Source organism: Salvelinus alpinus, chromosome 11 (assembly GCF_045679555.1).
Source record: "Salvelinus alpinus chromosome 11, SLU_Salpinus.1, whole genome shotgun sequence".
In the NCBI taxonomy this organism is placed as follows: domain Eukaryota; kingdom Metazoa; phylum Chordata; class Actinopteri; order Salmoniformes; family Salmonidae; genus Salvelinus; species Salvelinus alpinus.
This window is the reverse complement of record NC_092096.1, coordinates 11,055,166-11,070,165: the sequence shown is the minus strand read 5'-3', so window position 1 is coordinate 11,070,165 and position 15,000 is coordinate 11,055,166. Positions and strand designations below refer to the sequence as shown.

The following is a 15,000-nucleotide window of genomic DNA, read 5'->3' as shown; positions in this document are numbered from 1 at the left end:
CCGAGGGTGATTGACCGTCATCTTGAACTTCTTCCATTTTCTAATAATTGTGCCAACAGTTGTTGCCTTCTCACCAAGCTGCTTGGCTATTGTCCTGTAGCCCATCCCAGCCTTGTACAGGTCTACAATTTATCCCTGATGTCCTTACACAGCTCTCTGGTCTTGGCCATTGTGGAGAGGTTGGAGTCTGTTTGATTGAGTGTGTGGACAGGTGTCTTTTATACAGGTAACGAGTTCAAACAGGTGCAGTTAATACAGGTAATGAGTGGAGAACAGGAGGGCTTCTTAAAGAAAAACTAACAGGTCTGTGAGAGCCGGAATTCTTACTGGTTGGTAGGTGATCAAATACTTATGTCATGCAATAAAATGCAAATTAATTACTTAAAAATCATACAATGTGATTTTCTGGATTTTTGTTTTAGATTCCGTCTCTCACAGTTGAAGTGTACCTATGATAAAAATGACAGACCTCTACATGCTTTGTAAGTAGGAAAACCTGCAAAATCGGCAGTGTATCAAATACTTGTTCTCCCCACTGTATATGAGGGAGAGTGTGGGTGGAGGGGGGTAGGAGGATAAGATGGGGGTAGAGGGGGAACTTGATGTTCCTGCTTTGAGAAATTGTCTTGAGGTGAGCTAGCTACATGTGGCAGCAGAGAAGCGATAGCTTGTTATCTGACGGCTTAACAGAAACCCTGGCAACAAGCAGTACTGGCACAGCACAGACATCACAGACAGAACAGACATCACAGACAGAACAGACAGAACAGACAGAACAGACAGACATGGCAGATTCCCTTGCTCTCCTCATTATAGAAGCAGTGCTGTGCTGTGCTCTGGTTGGCTGAGGTTCTAGTCTGTAGTAGCACTAGGTATGTGTTGGGATGATACAGGAGGTTACAGCTAGTGTTAGCCAGTGCAGGTTGAATGTTATGAGGATCCAGGAGTGTGGACAGGGAGATAGTGGAGGGAGAGGGTCTGAGTTATGACATGGCAGATTCCCTTGCTCTCCTCATTATAGAAGCAGTGCTGTGCTGTGCTCTGGTTGGCTGAGGTTCTAGTCTGTAGTAGCACTAGGTATGTGTTGGGATGATACAGGAGGTTACAGCTAGTGTTAGCCAGTGCAGGTTGAATGTTATGAGGATCCAGGAGTGTGGACAGGGAGATAGTGGAGGGAGAGGGTCTGAGTTATGACAGCTCTACTCTAGAATAGTGTGTGGGTGAAAAATACTCCTAACCAGGCTAGTGACAGCTCTGATAACACAGAACACATTATCTCTCTCTCTCTCTCTTTCTTACTCTTTCTCTTTATCTATCTCTCTCTCTTTCTCCCCCCCTCTCTTTTCCCCCTCTTTCTCTCTCCCCCTTTCTCTCTCTCTCTTTCTCCCCCCTCTCTCTCTTCCCCCTTTCTCTCTCTTTCTCCCCATCTCTATCCCCCCTTTCTCTCTCTCTCTCTTTCTCCCCCTCTCTCTCTTCCCCTTTCTCTCTCTCTCTCTCTCTCTCTTTCTCCCCCTCTCTCTCTTCCCCCTTTCTCTCTCTCTCTCCCCCCTCTCTTTCTCCCTCTCGCTTCTGTGGTGTTGTCAGACCAGAATTAGTGGAGCTGAACATGTGCTAACCTTGTCACACCTACCTGGAGGTTAGTGTATAGACAGGCCTCTATAACTCTGTAGAGGTTAGTGTATAGACAGGCCTCTATAACTCTGTAGAGGTTAGTGTATAGACAGGCCTCTATAACTCTGTAGAGGTTAGTGTATAGACAGGCCTCTATAACTCTGTAGAGATTAGTGTATAGACAGGCCTCTATAACTCTGTAGAGGTTAGTGTATAGACAGGCCTCTATAACTCTGTAGAGATTAGTGTATAGACAGGCCTCTATAACTCTGTAGAGGTTAGTGTATAGACAGGCCTCTATAACTCTGTAGAGGTTAGTGTATAGACAGGCCTCTATAACTCTGTAGAGGTTAGTGTATAGACAGGCCTCTATAACTCTGTAGAGATTAGTGTATAGACAGGCCTCTATAACTCTGTAGAGGTTAGTGTATAGACAGGCCTCTATAACTCTGTAGAGATTAGTGTATAGACAGGCCTCTATAACTCTGTAGAGGTTAGTGTATAGACAGGCCTCTATAACTCTGTAGAGGTTAGTGTATAGACAGGCCTCTATAACTCTGTAGAGGTTAGTGTATAGACAGGCCTCTATAACTCTGTAGAGGTTAGTGTATAGACAGGCCTCTATAACTCTGTAGAGGTTAGTGTATAGACAGGCCTCTATAACTCTGTAGATGTTAGTGTATAGACAGGCCTCTATAACTCTGTAGAGGTTAGTGTATAGACAGGCCTCTACACCTCTGTAGAGGTTAGTGTATAGACAGGCCTCTATAACTCTGTAGAGGTTAGTGTATAGACAGGCCTCTATAACTCTGTAGAGGTTAGTGTATAGACAGGTCTCTATAACTCTGTAGAGGTTAGTGTATAGACAGGCCTCTATAACTCTGTAGAGGTTAATGTATAGACAGGCCTCTATAACTCTGTAGAGGTTAGTGTATAGACAGGTCTCTATAACTCTGTAGAGGTTAGTGTATAGACAGGCCTCTACACCTCTGTAGAGGTTAGTGTATAGACAGGCCTCTATAACTCTGTAGAGGTTAGTGTATAGACAGGCCTCTATAACTCTGTAGAGGTTAGTGTATAGACAGGCCTCTATAACTCAGTAGAGGTTAGTGTATAGACAGGCCTCTATAACTCTGTAGAGGTTAGTGTATAGACAGGCCTCTATAACTCTGTAGAGGTTAGTGTATAGACAGGCCTCTATAACTCTGTAGAGGTTAGGGCATAGACAGGCCTCTATAACTCTGTAGAGGTTAGTGTATAGACAGGCCTCTACACCTCTGTAGAGGTTAGTGTATAGACAGGCCTCTACACCTCTGTAGAGGTTAGTGTATAGACAGGCCTCTATAACTCTGTAGAGATTAGTGTATAGACAGGCCTCTATAACTCAGTAGAGATTAGTGCATAGACAGGCCTCTATAACTCTGTAGAGGTTAGTGTATAGACAGGCCTCTATAACTCTGTAGAGGTTAGTGTATAGGCAGGCCTCTATAACTCTGTAGAGGTTAGTGTATAGACAGGCCTCTATAACTCTGTAGAGGTTAGTGTATAGACAGGCCTCTATAACTCTGTAGAGATTAGTGTATAGACAGGCCTCTATAACTCTGTAGAGGTTAGTGTATAGGCAGGCCTCTATAACTCTGTAGAGGTTAGTGTATAGACAGGCCTCTATAACTCTGTAGAGGTTAGTGTATAGACAGGCCTCTATAACTCTGTAGAGGTTAGTGTATAGACAGGCCTCTATAACTCTGTAGAGGTTAGTGTATAGACAGGCCTCTATAACTCTGTAGAGGTTAGTGTATAGACAGGCCTCTATAACTCTGTAGAGGTTAGTGTATAGACAGGCCTCTATAACTCTGTAGAGGTTAGTGTATAGACAGGCCTCTATAACTCTGTAGAGGTTAGTGTATAGACAGGCCTCTATAACTCTGTAGAGGTTAGTGCATAGACAGGCCTACAGGCCTCTACAACTCTGTCACAGGGCCCAAGAGGGCTATTTTCATACAGGTGCTTTAAAGGGGAAATCCTTTTGTTACTGCAGGTAACATGGTGGGGTTGCCATGGTGGGGTTGCCATGGTGAGGTTGCCATGGTGGGGTTGCCATGGTGGGGTTGCCATGGTGAGGTTGCCATGGTGGGGTTGCCTTTGGGCATACAGGAATATCCTGTGACTTCAAGACCTCTTGGAAGTAATTCCTCATCAGAGACAAATACGATGAGACCCAGACCCTGGATTAAACTCCTCCATATCCCTGTCTGATTAACACGGGGCCAGAGTTTTACTAACACCAGCTGCACAATACACAGTTCTTTAAGGTCCTGACCCGCACGCACGCACGCACGCACGCACGCACACACACACACACACACACACACACACACACACACACACACACACACACACACACACACACACACACACACACACACACACACACACACACACACACACACACACACACACACACACACACACACACACACACACACACACACACACACACACACACACACACACACAGGCACAGGCACACATCTCTTATCAAACACACGCGCACACACACACACACACACACACGCACACACACGCGCACACACACGCGCACACGCACACGCACGCGCACACACACAGTCACACCTACTCCCGCACCCCCTCTCCAGCGATCGACGTCGCCGGTCTACTAACCACCGGCCCTGGACTTCATCATTATCCACACCTGCTCCCCATCATTACCCACACCTGCTCCCCATCATTACCCACACCTGGACTTCATCATTATCCACACCTGGACTTCATCATTACCCACACCTGGACTTCATCATTACCCACACCTGGACACCATCATTACCCACACCTGCTCCCCATCATTACCCACACCTGCTCCCCATCATTATCCACACCTGGACACCATCATTACCCACACCTGGACTTCATCATTACCCACACCTGGACACCATCATTACCCACACCTGCTCCCCATCATTACCCACACCTGCTCCCCATCATTATCCACACCTGCTCCCCATCATTATCCACACCTGGACACCATCATTATCCACACCTGCTCCCCATCATTATCCACACCTGCTCCCCATCATTATCCACACCTGCTCCCCATCATTACCCACACCTGCTCCCCATCATTATCCACACCTGCTCCCCATCATTATCCACACCTGCTCCCCATCATTACCCACACCTGCTCCCCATCATTATCCACACCTGCTCCCCATCATTACCCACACCTGCTCCCCATCATTACCCACACCTGGACTTCGTCATCACCTTGATTACCTTGCCTTTATTCAGCCCTCAGTAACCTCAGTCATCAGACAGTATCGGTGTGTTGTCATGTTCAGTCCTCATCCCCTGTTCATCAGACAGTATCGGTGTGTTGTCATGTTCAGTCCTCATCCCCTGTTCATCAGACAGTATCGGTGTGTTATCATGTTCAGTACTCATCCCCTGTTCATCAGACAGTATCGGTTTGTTGTCATGTTCAGTCCTCATCCCCTGTTCATCAGACAGTATCGGTGTGTTGTCATGTTCAGTACTCATCCCCTGTTCATCAGACAGTATCGGTGTGTTGTCATGTTCAGTACTCATCCCCTGTTCATCAGACAGTATCGGTGTGTTGTCATGTTCAGTCCTCATCCCCTGTTCATCAGACAGTATCGGTGTGTTGTCATGTTCAGTCCTCATCCCCTGTTCATCAGACAGTATCGGTGTGTTGTCATGTTCAGTCCTCATCCCCTGTTCATCAGACAGTATCGGTGTGTTGTCATGTTCAGTCCTCATCCCCTGTTCATCAGACAGTATCGGTGTGTTGTCATGTTCAGTCCTCATCCCCTGTTCATCAGACAGTATCAGTGTGTTGTCATGTTCAGTACTCATCCCCTGTTCATCTGACAGTATCGGTGTGTAGTCATGTTCAGTACTCATCCCCTGTACATCAGACAGTATCGGTGTGTTGTCATGTTCAGTACTCATCCCCTGTTCATCAGACAGTATCGGTGTGTTGTCATGTTCAGTCCTCATCCCCTGTTCATCTGCCTTGTTTCATTGTTATTAAACCCTCCTTCTGTACCTGCTTCCTGACTCCCTGCATATACATGACAGACACACACACACACACACACACACACACACACACACACACACACACACACACACACACACACACACACACACACACACACACACACACACACACACACACACACACACACACACACACACACACACTGTTTCACCGTCTCTACCCAATTATATTGAATTAACAAAATAATGAGTTGGAATTGAAAATATTTAATGATTGTCGGCACATGGTCTTTTTTCCCCGCTCGTTTCTTTTTAATCATCCCGTCTATTGTTAATATGCAGAGTCTCTGTTCAGATGTACATGAATAGAACAGCCTGCAGCTGCTGCTGAGTTGAGAACAGCTACATTGGCCGAGTCACAAATGGCACCCTATTCCCTTTAAACTAGCCATAGGGCTCTGGTCAAAAGTAGTGCACTTCATTTGGGATGAATATATTTTGTTTGCGTTCAGATTCAGGAAGTCATTATCTCAACGTGTTGACATTATTCTCTAGTGAAGTAAATAAGAATGTGTTCTTTAACTGACTTGGTTAAATAAATGTTAAATAAAATAATACAATTAAACATCGTAATTCTAGTGTTACACTATGAAGGTAAGAGCGTTAGTATAACACATTTCTACCCCTTTTTCCTGATATCTAATTGGTAGTTACAGTTTTGTCCCCTTTTTCCTGATATCTAATTGGTAGTTACAGTCTTGTCCCCTTTTTCCTGATATCTAATTGGTAGTTACAGTCTTGTCCCCTTTTTCCTGATATCTAATTGGTAGTTGCAGTATTGTCCCCTTTTTTCCTGATATCTAATTGGTAGTTACAGTCTTGTCCCCTTTTTCCTGATATCTAATTGGTAGTTACAGTCTTGTCCCCTTTTTCCTGATATCTAATTGGTAGTTACAGTCTTGTCCCCTTTTTCCTAATATCTAATTGGTAGTTACAGTCTTGTCCCATCGCTGCAACTACCGTACGGACTCGGGAGAGGCGAAGGTCGAGAGTCCTCCGAAACACAACCCCGCCAAGCCACAACCCCGCCAAACTGCTTCTTGACACAATACCCGCTTAACCCGTAAGCCAGCCGCACCAATGTGTTGGAGGAAACACCGTACACATGGCGACCGTGTCAGCTTGCAATGCGCCCGGACCACCACAGGAGTCGCTAGAGCGCAATCGGACAACGACATCCCTGCCGGCCAAACCCTCCCCTAACCCAGACGATGCTGGACCAATTGTGCGCCGCCTCATGGGTCTCCAGGTTGCTGCGACACAGCCTGGAATCAAACCGGGATCTGTAGTGACACAGCTAGCACTACCATGCAGTGGCTTAGACCGCTGCGCCACTCAGGAGGTCCAGGAAAGTGAGAGCATGACGGAAGAGAGATTGTTACTAAACAGTAGCAAGAAATACACATTGGCCTTCCAAGTATGAACAACGCTCCAACAACAACATATGAACGTGTCAAAAGTAGTTGAGATCAAAATATTGTAGTAAGGAATAATTAGAAAGAAAATAAGTTTAGGGAGAAAGACTGATGGAGGTAGAGGGAGAAAGACTGATGGAGGTAGAGGGAGAAAGACTGATGGAGGTAGAGGGAGAAAGACTGATGGATGTATAGGGAGAAAGACTGATGGAGGTAGAGGGAGAAAGACTGATGGAGGTAGATGGAGAAAGACTGATGGAGGTAGAGGGAGAAAGACTGATGGAGGTAGAGGGAGAAAGACTGATGGCGGTAGAGGGAGAAAGACTGATGGAGGTAGAGGGAGAAAGACTGATGGAGGTAGAGGGAGAAAGACTGATGGAGGTAGAGGGAGAAAGACTGATGGATGTATAGGGAGAAAGACTGATGGAGGTAGAGGGAGAAAGACTGATGGAGGTAGATGGAGAAAGACTGATGGAGGTAGAGGGAGAAAGACTGATGGAGGTAGAGGGAGAAAGACTGATGGAGGTAGAGGGAGAAAGACTGATGGAGGTAGAGGGAGAAAGACTGATGGAGGTAGAGGGAGAAAGACTGATGGAGGTAGAGGGAGAAAGACTGATGGAGGTAGAGGGAGAAAGACTGATGGAGGTAGAGGGAGAAAGACTGATGGAGGTAGAGGGAGAAAGACTGATGGAGGGAGAGGGAGAAAGACTGATGGAGGTAGAGGGAGAAAGACTGATGGAGGGAGAGGGAGAAAGACTGATGGAGGTAGAGGGAGAAAGACTGATGGAGGTAGAGGGAGGGAGAAAGACTGATGGAGGTAGAGGGAGAAAGACTGATGGAGGTAGAGGGAGAAATACTGATGGAGGTAGAGGGAGAAAGACTGATGGAGATAGAGGGATAAAGACTGATGGAGATAGAGGGAGAAAGACTGATGGAGGTAGAGGTAGAAAGACTGATGGAGGTAGAGGGAGAAAGACTGATGGAGGTAGAGGGAGAAAGACTGATGGAGGTAGAGGGAGAAAGACTGATGGAGGTAGAGGGAGAAAGACTGATGGAGGTAGAGGGAGAAAGACTGATGGAGGGAGAAAGACTGATGGAGATGGTTGCAGTTGCATCTAAAGTTGGAGTTTCCTCTCTGGTTGAATACACCATCTATCTGAACTGAGTTTCTCTGAGCCCATAGTGACTCATAGTGACTCACAGTGACTGATGGTGACTCATAGTGACTCATGCTGACTGCATCACAGTATTAGCTGTCCCTGCAGACCTGTATTTCACACTGAAAGGTCAGAACTGAAACCTGGGAGTGAGAGACACACAGACAGACACTCACAGACACTCACACCTCTAAGGTAGGAAAAGCAGCACCAATCTTTGAAAGCTAATTGGCCAGGGCTGTCAGTCAATATAGTGTTAGTTTATTTCACACCAGTTTTAAATATGAACGAGGTTGGGACAAACGAGTCAAGAGACAGTAATGATTTTACCCAGGCTGAGTCCCAGATGTTTCCCTACTCCCTTTATAGTGCACTACTGTTGACCAGGGCCCAAAATAGCACTATATATAGGGAATAGGGTGTCATGTAGTGCGCTATATAGGGAATAGGGTGTCATGTAGTGCACTATATAGGGAATAGGGTGTCATTTGGGAATTAGACCATTGATGATGATGAATATCTCTACTGTGTTTGAATAGCTCCACGACCTCTGTTGGCTTAGCAACACACGCACACACACACACACACACACATGCGCACACACACACACACACACACACACACACACACACACACACACACACACACACACACACACACACACACACACACACACACACACGCACGCACGCACGCACGCACACACACACACACACACACACACATGCACACACACACACACTCCCGTGGTGGTAGTACACACTCCTGAACCATTTATGACTCGTATTTAGCTACTAATACTAGAACTATCTCCTTCCCCAGCTCAGCAGTTACTGTACCAGCTATCCTCCTATAGCCTCCAGTAGCAGCTATCCTCCTTTAGCCTCCAGTAGCAGCTATCCTCCTATAGCCTCCAGTAGCAGCTGTCCTCCTATAGTCTCCAGTAGCAGCTATCCTCCTATAGCCTCCAGTAGCAGCTATCCTCCTATAGCCTCCAGTAGCAGCTATCCTCCTACAGCCTCCAGTAGCAGCTGTCCTCCTATAGTATCTAGTAGCAGCTGTCCTCCTACAGCCTCCACTAGCAGCTATCCTCCTATAGCCTCCAGTATCAGCTATCCTCCTATAGTATACAGTAGCGGCTGTCCTCCTACAGCCTCCAGTAGCAGCTATCCTCCTATAGCATCCAGTATCAGATATCCTCCTATAGCCTCCAGTAGCAGCTATCCTCCTATAGCATCCAGTATCAGATATCCTCCTATAGCATCCAGTATCAGCTATCCTCCTATATTCTCCAGTAGCAGCTATCCTCCTATAGCATCCAGTATCAGATATCCTCCTACAGCCTCCAGTAGCAGCTGTCCTCCTACAGCCTCCAGTAGCAGCTAGCCTCCTATAGCCTCCAGTATCAGATATCCTCCTATAGCATCCAGTATCAGCTATCCTCCTATATTCTCCAGTAGCAGCTATCCTCCTACAGCCTCCAGTAGCAGCTATCCTCCTATAGCCTCCAGTAGCAGCTATCCTCCTTCAGGCTCCAGTCGCAGCTGTCCTCCTTCAGGCTCTAGTAGCAGGTATAATCCTACAGCCTCCAGTAGCAGGTATCATCCTACAGCCTCCAGTAGCAGCTGTCCTCCTACAGCCTCCAGTAGCAGCTATCCTCCTATAGCCTCCAGTAGCAGCTATCCTCCTTCAGGCTCCAGTCGCAGCTGTCCTCCTTCAGGCTCTAGTAGCAGGTATAATCCTACAGCCTCCAGTAGCAGGTATCATCCTACAGCCTCCAGTAGCAGGTATCCTCCTTTAGCCTCCAGTAGCAGGTATAATCCTACAGCCTCCAGTAGCAGGTATCATCCTACAGCCTCCAGTAGCAGGTATCCTCCTTTAGCCTCCAGTAGCAGGTATAATCCTACAGCCTCCAGTAGCAGGTATAATCCTACAGCCTCCAGTAGCAGGTATCATCCTACAGCCTCCAGTAGCAGGTATCCTCCTTTAGCCTCCAGTAGCAGGTATCCTCCTTTAGCCTCCATACTGTTCTTGGCATTGAAGTAGGTTCAAAACAGAGCCATCACTACTGTGTGTTGTTCAGACTTGAAACACGAGCACACTGAGCACAGTAAATATTTTATCACAGACAGGATGCTGTGAGGCCATGCTGGAGACAGAGAGAGAGAGAGGACTGAAGAGAGAGAGAGAGAGAAAGAGAGAGGACTGAAGAGAGAGAGAGAGAGAGGGGGGGGGGGTTGGAGAGAGACACAGAGAGAGAGAGAGGACTGAAGAGAGAGAGAGGGGGGGGGATTGGGGAGAGAGAGAGAGGACTGAAGAGAGAGAGAGGGGAGGGGGGGATTGGGGAGAGAGAGAGAGGACTGAAGAGACAGAGAGAGAGAGGGGGAGGGGGGGGGGTTGGGGAGAAAGAGACAGAGAGAGAGAGAGGACTGAAGAGAGAGAGAGAGGGGGTTGGGGAGAGAGACACAGAGAGATAATGGACTGAAGAGAGAGAGGGAGAGGGGGCGGGGGAGAAAGAGAGAAAGATGACTGGAGACAGAAGAAGAAAGCGAGAGATGTTGAGAGAGAGAGAGAAAGATATGGTATCTCCCTCTAGCTGGGGGTGTGGTATCTTCCTCTAGCTGGGGGCGTGGTATCTCCCTCTAGCTGGGGGTGTGGTATCTTCCTCTAGCTGGCTGGGGGTGTGGTATCTTCCTCTAGCTGGGGGTGTGGTATCTTCCTCTAGCTGGCTGGGGGTGTGGTATTTTCCTCTAGCTGGGGGCGTGGTATCTTCCTCTAGCTGGCTGGGGGTGTGGTATCTTCCTCTAGCTGGGGGTGTGGTATCTCCCTCTAGCTGGGGGTGTGGTATCTCCCTCTAGCTGGCTGGGGACGTGGTATCTCCCTCTAGCTGGGGGTGTGGTATCTTCCTCTAGCTGGGGGCGTGGTATCTTCCTCTAGCTGGCTGGGGGTGTGGTATCTTCCTCTAGGTGGCTGGGGGCGTGGTATCTTCCTCTAGCTGGCTGGGGGCGTGGTATCTTCCTCTAGCTGGCTGGGGGCGTGGTATCTGCCTCTAGCTGGCTGGGGGTGTGGTACCTTCCTCTAGCTGGCTGGGGGTGTGGTATCTTCCTCTAGCTGGGGGTGTGGTATCTTCCTCTAGCTGGCTGGGGGTGTGGTATCTTCCTCTAGCTGGCTGGGGGTGTGGTATCTTCCTCTAGCTGGCTGGGGGTGTGGTATCTTCCTCTAGCTGGCTGGGGGTGTGGTATCTTCCTCTAGCTGGCTGGGGGTGTGGTATCTTCCTCTAGCTGGCTGGGGGTGTGGTATCTTCCTCTAGCTGGCTGGGGGTGTGGTATTTTCCTCTAGCTGGCTGGGGGTGTGGTATCTCCCTCTAGCTGGGGGCGTGGTATCTTCCTCTAGCTGGCTGGGGGTGTGGTATCTTCCTCTAGCTGGGGGTGTGGTATCTTCCTCTAGCTGGCTGGGGGTGTGGTATCTTCCTCTAGCTGGGGGCGTGGTATCTTCCTCTAGCTGGCTGGGGGTGTGGCATCTTCCTCTAGCTGGGGGTGTGGTATCTTCCTCTAGCTGGGGGTGTGGTATCTTCCTCTAGCTGGGGGTGTGGTATATTCCTCTAGCTGGGGGCGTGGTATCTTCCTCTAGCTGGCTGGGGGCGTGGTATCTTCCTCTAGCTGGGGGTGTGGTATCTTCCTCTAGCTGGGGGTGTGGTATTTTCCTCTAGCTGGCTGGGGGGTGTCGTATCTTCCTCTAGCTGGGGGTGTGGTATCTTCCTCTAGCTGGGGGCGTGGTATCTTCCTCTAGCTGGGGGTGTGGTATCTTCCTCTAGCTGGGGGTGTGGTATCTTCCTCTAGCTGGCTGGGGGTGTGGTATCTTCCTCTAGCTGGGGGCGTGGTATCTTCCTCTAGCTGGGGGTGTGGTATCTTCCTCTAGCTGGGGGTGTGGTATCTTCCTCTAGCTGGGGGCGTGGTATCTTCCTCTAGCTGGGGGTGTGGTATCTTCCTCTAGCTGGGGGTGTGGTATCTTCCTCTAGCTGGCTGGGGGTGTGGTATCTTCCTCTAGCTGGGGGTGTGGTATCTTCCTCTAGCTGGGGGTGTGGTATCTTCCTCTAGCTGGCTGGGGGTGTGGTATCTTCCTCTAGCTGGGGGCGTGGTATCTTCCTCTAGCTGGGGGCGTGGTATCTTCCTCTAGCTGGGGGCGTGGTATCTTCCTCTAGCTGGGGGCGTGGTATCTTCCTCTAGCTGGGGGCGTGGTATCTTCCTCTAGCTGGCTGGGGGCGTGGTATCTTCCTCTAGCTGGCTGGGGGCGTGGTATCTTCCTCTAGCTTGGGGGCGTGGTATCTTCCTCTAGCTGGGGGCGTGGTATCTTCCTCTAGCTGGCTGGGGGTGTGGTATCTTCCTCTAGCTGGCTGGGGGCGTGGTATCTTCCTCTAGCTGGGGGTGTGGTATCTGCCTCTAGCTGGCTGGGGGTGTGGTATCTTCCTCTAGCTGGCTGGGGGTGTGGTATCTTCCTCTAGCTGGGGGTGTGGTATCTTCCTCTAGCTGGGGGCGTGGTATCTTCCTCTAGCTGGCTGTGGGTGTGGTATCTTCCTCTAGCTGGGGGCGTGGTATCTTCCTCTAGCTGGCTGGGGGTGTGGTATCTTCCTCTAGCTGGGGGCGTGGTATCTTCCTCTAGCTGGGGGTGTGGTATCTTCCTCTAGCTGGGGGTGTGGTATCTTCCTCTAGCTGGCTGGGGGTGTGGTATCTTCCTCTAGCTGGCTGGGGGTGTGGTATCTTCCTCTAGCTGGGGGTGTGGTATCTGCCTCTAGCTGGCTGGGGGTGTGGTATCTTCCTCTAGCTGGCTGGGGGTGTGGTATCTTCCTCTAGCTGGGGGTGTGGTATCTGCCTCTAGCTGGCTGGGGGTGTGGTATCTTCCTCTAGCTGGCTGGGGGTGTGGTATCTTCCTCTAGCTGGGGGTGTGGTCTCTTCCTCTAGCTGGGGGTGTGGTATCTTCCTCTAGCTGGGGGCGTGGTATCTTCCTCTAGCTGGGGGCGTGGTATCTTCCTCTAGCTGGCTGGGGGTGTGGTATCTTCCTCTAGCTGGGGGTGTGGTATCTTCCTCTAGCTGGGGGCGTGGTATCTTCCTCTAGCTGGCTGGGGGTGTGGTATCTTCCTCTAGCTGGGGGTGTGGTATCTTCCTCTAGCTGGGGGCGTGGTATCTTCCTCTAGCTGGCTGGGGGCGTGGTATCTTCCTCTAGCTGGCTGGGGGTGTGGTATATTCCTCTAGCTGGGGACGTGGTATCTTCCTCTAGCTGGGGGTGTGGTATCTTCCTCTAGCTGGGGGTGTGGTATCTTCCTCTAGCTGGGGGTGTGGTATCTTCCTCTAGCTGGGGGTGTGGTATCTTCCTCTAGCTGGCTGGGGGTGTGGTATCTTCCTCTAGCTGGGGGTGTGGTATCTTCCTCTAGCTGGGGGCGTGGTATCTTCCTCTAGCTGGCTGGGGGCGTGGTATCTTCCTCTAGCTGGCTGGGGGTGTGGTATATTCCTCTAGCTGGGGACGTGGTATCTTCCTCTAGCTGGGGGTGTGGTATCTTCCTCTAGCTGGGGGTGTGGTATCTCTAGCTGGGGGCGTGGTATCTTCCTCTAGCTTGGGGGCGTGGTATCTTCCTCTAGCTGGGGGCGTGGTATCTTCCTCTAGCTGGCTGGGGGCGTGGTATCTTCCTCTAGCTGGCTGGGGGCGTGGTATCTTCCTCTAGCTTGGGGGCGTGGTATCTTCCTCTAGCTGGGGGCGTGGTATCTTCCTCTAGCTGGCTGGGGGTGTGGTATCTTCCTCTAGCTGGCTGGGGGCGTGGTATCTTCCTCTAGCTGGGGGTGTGGTATCTGCCTCTAGCTGGCTGGGGGTGTGGTATCTTCCTCTAGCTGGCTGGGGGTGTGGTATCTTCCTCTAGCTGGGGGTGTGGTATCTTCCTCTAGCTGGGGGCGTGGTATCTTCCTCTAGCTGGCTGTGGGTGTGGTATCTTCCTCTAGCTGGGGGCGTGGTATCTTCCTCTAGCTGGCTGGGGGTGTGGTATCTTCCTCTAGCTGGGGGCGTGGTATCTTCCTCTAGCTGGGGGTGTGGTATCTTCCTCTAGCTGGGGGTGTGGTATCTTCCTCTAGCTGGGGGTGTGGTATCTTCCTCTAGCTGGCTGGGGGTGTGGTATCTTCCTCTAGCTGGCTGGGGGTGTGGTATCTTCCTCTAGCTGGGGGTGTGGTATCTGCCTCTAGCTGGCTGGGGGTGTGGTATCTTCCTCTAGCTGGCTGGGGGTGTGGTATCTTCCTCTAGCTGGGGGTGTGGTATCTGCCTCTAGCTGGCTGGGGGTGTGGTATCTTCCTCTAGCTGGCTGGGGGTGTGGTATCTTCCTCTAGCTGGGGGTGTGGTATCTTCCTCTAGCTGGGGGTGTGGTATCTTCCTCTAGCTGGGGGTGTGGTATCTTCCTCTAGCTGGGGGCGTGGTATCTTCCTCTAGCTGGCTGGGGGTGTGGTATCTTCCTCTAGCTGGGGGTGTGGTATCTTCCTCTAGCTGGGGGCGTGGTATCTTCCTCTAGCTGGCTGGGGGTGTGGTATCTTCCTCTAGCTGGGGGTGTGGTATCTTCCTCTAGCTGGGGGCGTGGTATCTTCCTCTAGCTGGCTGGGGGCGTGGTATCTTCCTCTAGCTGGCTGGGGGTGTGGTATATTCCTCTAGCTGGGGACGTGGTATCTTCCTCTAGCTGGGGGTGTGGT

At 50.2% G+C, this 15,000-nt stretch overlaps 1 protein-coding gene across 2 annotated transcripts in view; it reads right to left on the bottom strand.

The window, feature by feature from the left end:
• grip1 (glutamate receptor interacting protein 1) overlaps positions 1–15,000 on the bottom strand; it is a 421,581-nt gene that overhangs the window by 356,072 nt on the left and 50,509 nt on the right. The window lies entirely within an intron of this gene.